At 40.0% G+C, this 8602-nt stretch overlaps 1 pseudogene; it reads left to right on the top strand.

The window, feature by feature from the left end:
• The first annotated feature begins 6373 nt into the window (after window positions 1–6373).
• LOC101094330 lies at window positions 6374–8523 on the top strand (annotated as a pseudogene).
• The last annotated feature ends 79 nt before the right edge of the window (window positions 8524–8602 follow it).

The raw sequence follows: 8602 nt of genomic DNA, 5'->3' as shown, positions 1-8602 counted from the left end.
GCTAAGGCAAAATCATAAGCAAGTCCAGAGAACAAAGGAGAGCAACATTGTTTTCTTTTTTATGTTTGTTTTTTCTTTAAGTAATCTCTACCTCCTATGTGGGGCTCAAACTCATGACCCTGAGATCAAGAACAGCACACTCCACAGACTGAGCCAGCCAGGTACCCTAAAGGCAGGCAACATTCTTTTACAAAGGAAAGGGAGGAGTTGGGAGGGTCTTTATGAACAAAAGGTCCATTGGACTACACTGGGAGTTTTAAGTATAATGGCTTTTCATTGGTTGAGTTGTGATAGTTTCTCATTGGCTGGGCTGTTGCCAGGCCAAAAGAAAATCTTTCCTCCTGCTGGAGAAGTAAAGTACTATATAGAATTCTTCCTAGCAGGAATGCAAGGTATACCTCTTCCTGTTGAGTTTGCAAAGGGCTGTAAAAAGTGTTATGTTGTGAGAGCTCCACCTCCTGGCCTCCCAACTCCATTTTAAATGAGGTTTCCTTTACTCAGTTTCACATAACAATTTTTTTAAAGTTCATTTATTTAGTTTGAGAGAGAGAGAGAGAGAGAGAGAGAGAGAGAGAGAATGGGGGAGGGGTAGAGAGAGAAGGAGAGAGAGAGAATCCCAAGCAGGCTCTGCACTACCAGTGCAGAACTCAATGTGAGATTAAAACTCACAAACTGTAAGATCAAGACCTGAGCCAAAACCAAGAGCTGAACACTTACCCAACTGAGCCACCCAGGTGCCCCACATGACTATGTTTTTTAAGTTTTTTTAATTTATTTTGAGAGAGAGAACAGCGGTGGGGGTGGGGGGGAGGAGCAGAGACAATGGGAGAGAGAATCCCAAGCAGGCTCCTCACTGTCAGCACAAAGCTTGACTCGGGGCTTGAACCCATGAACTGCAAGATCATGACCTGGGCCAACATCAAGAGTCAGCCACTCAACCAACTGAACTACCCAGATGCCCCCACCCCCCTGCACAGATTTTTATATGGAAGAAAAAAACATATCCTGACATTACAACATATAAAATCAATTGCAAATCCATTAAAGATGATTCCATTTGAAAGGCCAAGCAAAACAAAAATTGTCATGGCAAATATCCTTTATGATCTCAGGGTAGGGAAAACATTTTAAGCATATTAGAAAAGCACTAATCATAATGAAGAAGACTGATAAGCCTAATAAATCAAAACTGAGAACTCCTGGGGCACCTGGTTGGTTCAGTCAGTATAGCATGTGACTCTTGCTATAAGTCATAAGTTCAAGCCCCACATTGGGTATAGAGAGAACTTAAATAAATAAAAACTGCAAAAAAAAAAATTGAGAACTTCTATTTCCCACAAGTTACCATAAAGAAATTAAAAGGCATCTTACAAAGCTAGAGAAGACAACTTCAAGTCATAGAACTAGCAAAGAATTAGCATCAGATATATAAAGAACTCCTACAAATCAATAAAGAAAAATACAAATTGTTCAATAATGGTCCAATGATATAAACAATTATCTGACAAAAGAGGAACTATAAATGTCAAAAATATTTTTTTAAACATGAAGAACTGCTCAACCTCACTTGTAATCAGAAAAACACAACATAAAAACATACATTTGGGGATACCTGGTAGGCTCAGCTGGCAGAGCATGTGACTCTTGATCTCAGGATTGTGAGTTCCAGCCCCACGATGGGCGTAGAGATTACTTTAAAATAAAAATTTTAAAATCTTTCTTTTTAAAGTTTATTTTATTATTGTTATTTTGAGATAGAAAGTATGTGTGTACAAACAAGTGAGGGAAGGGCAGAGAGACAGGGAGAGAGAATCCCAAGCAGGCTTCATGCTGTCAATGCAGACCCTGACACAGGGCTCAATCCCATAAACTGTGTGAGCATGACCTGAGCCAAAATCAAGAGTCAAATGCTCAACTGACTGAGCCACCAGGAGTCCCTAAAAATAAAAAAAAAATCTAGGGGCACCTGAGTGGCTCAGTTGTTTAAGCGTCCAACTTCGCCTCAGTTCATGATCTTACGGATCCTCTATCTAGCCCCCCTCCCCAGCTCATGCTCTCTCTCAAAAATAAAGAAATATTAAACATTTTTTAGTTAAAAAAAAATAAAAATTATTTTTAATAAAGCCCATACGGATTGCCTGGGTGGTTCAGTAGGTTAAGCATCCGACTCCTGACTTCGGCTCAGGTCATGATCTCACAGCTCCTGATTTCAAGCCCTGCATCAGGCTCTGTGCTGACAGTGCAGAGCCTCCTTGGGATTCTCTCCCTCTCCTTCTCTCTCTGCCCCTTCCCTCCCCCTCTCTTAAAATAAATAAATAAACTTAAAAAAAAAGAATAGAAAACATAAATTTTACAAGCACTAAATCTGTAATAAATTAAGAGGCTGTTAATAACAAGTATTGGTGAAGGTGAGCAACAAAAACTTTTATAATCCACTGATAAATTAATATGAACACTGGAAAAGTTGAATATGCTCATTGGCTATGATCCAGTACTTCAATCCTATACACATACTCTAAAGAAACTCTTAAACAGGTACAAGAGACATGTACAACAATGTTTCAAAGCAGCACTTATAATTGCAAAGCATAAGAAAAAACCAAATATTCATCAATAGGAGAATGTTTAAATTATAATAGAGTCATACAGAGGCACCTGGGTGGCTCAGTCAAGCGTCCGACTTCGGCTCAGGTCATGATCTCACTGCTCGTGAGTTCAAGCCCCACGTGGGGCTCTGTGCTGACAGCTCAGAGCCTGGAGCCTGCTTTGGATTCTGTGACTCCCTCTCTCTCTCTGCCCCTCCCCTGCTCATGCTCTGTCTCTCTTTGTCTCTCAAAAAACAAAAAAAATGTTAAAAAAATTTTATAATAGAGTCATACAATGGAATGCAGTACTGATAATTTATAAAATATGTGCATTAACATGAAAAGATCTTAGAAATATAATGTTAAGGGAATAAAGAAAGTCACAGTGTTATCCCATACCTACAAAGTGAGAAACATGCAAAAATAGCTAATATTTTGTATAAAGACATATGTGTGTGTGTGTGTGTGTGTGTGTGTGTGATTTTTCAAAGTGAAAATACCAAGAGAACAATGAATACACAATTTAGTGCTTTCCTCCTGTGAGGGTGATAACAAGGGAGGAGTGTAGCAGAGTTTTCAAATGCACTGATAAGTGCTCTATTTCTTTTTTTTTTAAGTTTATTTCTTTTGAGAGAGAGAGCACGCGTGCACATGAACGAAGGAGCAGCAGAGAGAGAAAGAGAGAGAGAATCCCAAGCAGGCTCTGCAATGCCAGCACAGAGCCCAACATGGGGCTCAAACCCACAAAACCATGAGATCATGACCCGAACCGAAACCAAGTCAGATGCTTAACCAACTGAGCCACTCAGGCACACTGGTGCTCTATTTCTTAATCTAGATGATAGATAGGTGAATGCTCATCTATTTTATATATCAGCTTAGAAAACAGGGGCCCTTGGTGGCTCAGTGGGTTAAGTGTCTGACTTTGGCTCGGGTCGTGATCTCGTGGTTCGTGAGTTTGAGCCCTGCATCAGGCTCTCTGCTGTCAGTGCAGAGCCCACTTTGGATACTCTTGTCTCCCATTCTCCATGCCCCTCCCCCACATGCATGCAGGCTCTCTCTCTCTCTCTCTCTCTCTCTCACTCAGAAAAATAAACATGAAAAAAAAGAAGTGATACATTTTTTAAAAAAGAGGAAGAAAATATTTATTTGAGGGGCACCTGGGTAACTCAGTCAGTTGAGCATCTGACTCTTGACTTCAGCTCAGGTAATAATCTCGTGGCTCGTGAGTTCAAGCCCCACATAGGTCTTTGTGCTGACAATGCCAAGCCTGCTTGAGAGTCTCTCTCTCCCACTCTCTCTACCCCTCCCCCACTCCCCTGTGCGTGCGTGTGTGCGCTCTCTCTCTCTCTATATATATATATATATATACATATATATGTGTGTGTGTATATATATATATATGTGTGTGTATATATATATATATATATGTGTGTGTATATATATATATACAATTTTTTTTGAGAGGAGTGGTATTCAAACTGTGTTCCACTGAGTGGATGAAAGGGGTGCCAGACCTGGAGAGTCTTAAGGAGGTAAAACTCTGGCCTCCCCAACTCCAACTTCACCCAGAACACATGTACCCTTCTCATTATAGAGAAGGATTGAAAACCACTTCATCCCAAGCAGTCAGAAAGAAGGGTGCACACTGAGTCACAAGGTCCCCTTGTATACTTAACGTATTTCTATGGCATTAGTTAATTTGAAGAAGGCTTGGGTACCTTGAAATCAAAGGCTTGAGTACCAATAACCACTGCCAACAGGTGACAAACTCAAAATAATGACAAAATAGTCACCAGAGGTCAAGATGAGAAAACTGGTACCTACTTACATGCAACTTTTCAGGAATTCATCAACAATGAAATGGATAAAGAGGGTTCCTTCTTTAACCACCTGTAAGCTTCATAATCTTTTCCAACATTAAAAGGGAGAATTGTCCCTTATTCTTTTTCACCCTACTACTATTGTTCACTCACTCTCTTGCTCACTCTGGTAAAATGTCCCACGTGGCTATATATGTTTTCTTGTATAAAATACGTCAGCAAATGTGAAAATTTTCCAACTCCCCATTATTTCAGAGTTTCTCCAAATCCCCAGCATCAATCATGGAGTATAATTGCAAAAAATATTCTGATCTGGCTGTATGCTTCAGCAATTCCGGGATCTAAATGTAGACGATCAAATATATTTTTATGGCTTTTATTTTTCTTTTCTCTGTAGCGTTTTCAACCTGTTGCAACATCCCTGCTGACTTTGTCTTTTTGTTTGGCAAAGGTCAGCTTTGACTACGCATTGGTGTTGCAGCAGAGATGGATAATCTCTTAATGAGGGCAATTTCCTGCTCTGACCTACCCTTTAATTATTTTTTAATCATATATTTGGCATATTTGGTTATAGTAGTTCATCACTTCCTTTGCAAAGTTGCCTTGTAAATGAAAATGAGCGCAATTATTCTGGACAGTACGGAATGAAGTTATCACACTGAGGGTGAGCCTCACTTTACAATGGATGTAAGTCCCCAAAATATGGACACAAATGGCATTTCAGTAAATCCAGCCTAATCTTTCCATTAACGAATACGATCATTTATCAAATGCTTCATATTCATTTTTGAGTAATCTCTGATTATTTGCTCTTGAATTTTTTATTTCACTTGGGTCTCTCTCCAAGGTGTTAATGCTCTATAAATGGATATCAAATATACCTTGAGGATGTAATATTTAAAGAACCAAAATCAGAAATTTGGGGATATGGGAAAGCATTTTAAAATGTGACTAATCATCTCCCTAATTTGTTGGGGCTTTTAACTTTGAACTTTTATTCACAGATAAATATTCTTATCTACAAATACCATGATAAAGGATTCTGTATAAAAAGTATTTTTAAGTCCTAATGGATAACCCTGTACTCAATAAAGAAGTTAGTCTGTGCAGTGCACCACGAACTAGTGCACCAACACTGAGGGGAAATACACAAGATATACCAGGATTTGGTACGTACCTTGCCTGGCACAGCTTCCTGGGATATCACTTACTCAAAGTGATAGACTTTAGGAGCAGGGAGAGATTCAGGTCATTTAACTAAGTAATTAAAAGCAATATTTTTTGTTAAAATGAACCAATATTCTAAAACAGGAAGCTATCTTCATGTAATTTTAAGGTAAAGTACAACTATTCAAAGAAATATCTTGCTTTCAGAGGTACTTAGAATTTTGCCCCCTCACCCTCACAGTTACATTTGTTTTTCTCTATAATTAGGGGTACTTTGGCAGAAAAGTTTGAGAAGTCAGAGCTACAGCATGTTGACAACGAGCTAACCACTCTCTATTTGAACATTTCATATAATGGGTGGGCTTTCACCCAAAAAAGGAAAGCACTTGCATTATCAAAACAAAAACAACAACAACAACAACAAACCAACAACCCTTTAAGGGTAAGCTGTCTCACCTGCTTCAAGACTATGTCTTCAGATATTACTGTGCACCTGTGCGCTCTCTCCCCACCCCACTCCCATTCCAGATTAGCCTCTTTCTCCAGTTAAAGGCTACTTTTTCTTGAAGCAGAAAACAAGCAGCAGCCTAACCAAACTCAGCTCTGATACACTTGCTCCACTTGCTCTTTCTGCTGCCCGACTCCCTTACTGGAATGGGGGTAGGTAAGAAGAGGTCAAAGTTGAAGCAACCCGTTTGCACTTCCACCTTGCCTCATAGGCTGAAGAGGGTAGCGTGCATGCGCTTCCGGGGTCAGTGAGGTTAACTTCCATTCCCCTTAGGCCTTGCAAGCCAAATTATGGAGTACACTAGAGGAGTCCATCATAGCAAGGAGGAATGGTATGGCTCCAAGGGGGGCAAATTGTTTGGAAATGAGCAAAGATCTAATGAAGATATTTTGGGGGGCTTTCCAATAAACATCTTGGGTGAAAAGGATGATACTCTAGTTCATTTCTATGACAAATCCAAATTACTGATTAAAATCTATGGGCCGCTGATTCCATGCAAGCATGCTTTTTGCTATGCATGTGCTATTTTACATGGAAAACAAGGCGATAAGATGTGTCCAGGCTGTAGTAATCTTGTGGAGCGAATTGAGGAACATACACAAGGCTCTCTATTCATGTGCAGCACTGTTCAAGGATGCAAGAGAACATACTTGTCTCAAAGAGATTTAGAGGCTCATATCAACCACCGCCTTATGAGAGCTGAAAAGCCTGCTGCCCGTGCTTAACTTGAAACTGTTCGTCCCACATATTGCCCCATCACCACATGAAATCTCTGATCATTTTATTAGGTTTCCAGACAAGCATCATACGAACCAATATTCCAGGGCAGTGCATTATATCACCACCTCCTTTCCAACATGTGCTGCACAAGCCATATAATCACCCACTAGAAGATATTTGTGCTCACCCAACAGAATTCATTACACACAGCTTCACCTCAACCTCCTTCATGAATCAGGAAACCTTTGTATTTGAACAAGAAAACAACTTAATAACTGTTCCTATTCAGAATGGCTCAAATTCAGATACTTGAGAACTGCCACCTCCTGCTTCTATACATGAACTCACCATCATCCTGAATACCAGGGTCACCCAGTGGCATTAAACTCTCATCATATTATACCTCAGAGCAACATTCTGTACATACTCTCACCTCTACCACCAATAAGCCATCTAATGCCACATCCTTCCCAGGTTGCAGGTACTTCTGACTTGATTCAGGCTTCAGGTCTACCAATGACTTCTTCTCCATCGCCTCCCCTATAGTCATATTATTGCCCAGATGCTACCTTATATGAAACATCTTCCTCCAGGACCCGTACCATTTTCAACAGGGTAGTTCACTTATAAGTACACACCCTCATCACTATTGTAATTCACACCCTTTACTCCAATTCACTGAAAATCAAGGAACTAAGAGCCCTCCTTTATAAAACTAGGGGAAATGAGTCATGGTATGTGACCTGTACCCAGAGGGCCACCCACCCGTTCTTCCATGAGGGTAGGGTCTGTCTTCTCAAGCCCTATTTTTTGGACTGTATCATCCAGATCAGACAAGATACAAACCATATTACCAATGATAATAATATTTTGAACAGAAGATATGAGAAAAAAAACTTAAGTATTATCCAACTTCTAATTAAGCTTTGACCATTTGGGGCAGGAAAGGACCTCTTACAGAGGTGGCTATAAAACACTTAAAGTCTTGTCTCTTAAAATGGTTTTAAACCTTGATCTCAGGAATGATTTCAAGTACTTTACTATTGTGCAGAAAAGGGGCTCAGCTGAGCATAGCTTTCTATGCTTCAACAACTTTGCTCCTCTACTGTGGTAAAGTGGACCCACAAGTGACCATCTGCAATATTATTTCCAGAAGAGAAAATTACATTCTTCTCTCAAAAGTGTTGCTTTGTTAAACATGCTTAGTTTGTCTTGTGATATATTTTCTTAACTGGCTTAAAAGGAGTAAATTTCAATATGGTTTAAGAAACAATAATGCCTTGGGGCACCTGGGTGGCTCAGTCGGTTGAGCTTCTGACCCTTGGTTTCTGCGCAGGTCATGGTCTCGTGGTTGTGGGATCAAGCCCTGAGTCTGGCTCCTCGCTGAGCATGGAGCCTGCTTAAGATATTCTCATTATTTCTTCCTTTCTTTCTTTCTTTCTTTCTTTCTTTCTTTCTTTCTTTCTCTCTCTCTCTCTCTCTCTCTCTCTCTCTCTCTGCTCTTTCCTTGCTCATGCTCTCCCTCTCAAAAATAAATAAACTTTAAAAAACAATTATGCCTTTATACACAAATCTATTTCTCTATAACTTCTAATCCTCTTGTTTCTAGGCCCAAAATGCTTTTTCTTTAATGTAGCTGCGGCTCTATGGCCCAAACTATCTGCAGGCTGAGCCCTGCCCTGGATTTCAGAAGCCATACAAATCAGAAGTATCTAAGTAGCACTAGCCCTAATATGTCAAACCCAGCATCAAATCCCTCTTGCTACTCCAATCCTGACCTAATGTACCATTTATAATGG

Source organism: Felis catus, chromosome X (genome assembly GCF_018350175.1).
Source record: "Felis catus isolate Fca126 chromosome X, F.catus_Fca126_mat1.0, whole genome shotgun sequence".
Taxonomy (NCBI): Eukaryota; Metazoa; Chordata; class Mammalia; order Carnivora; family Felidae; genus Felis; species Felis catus.
Note: the sequence above shows the minus strand (reverse complement) of the source record. Positions and strands in the feature narration are given on the sequence as shown.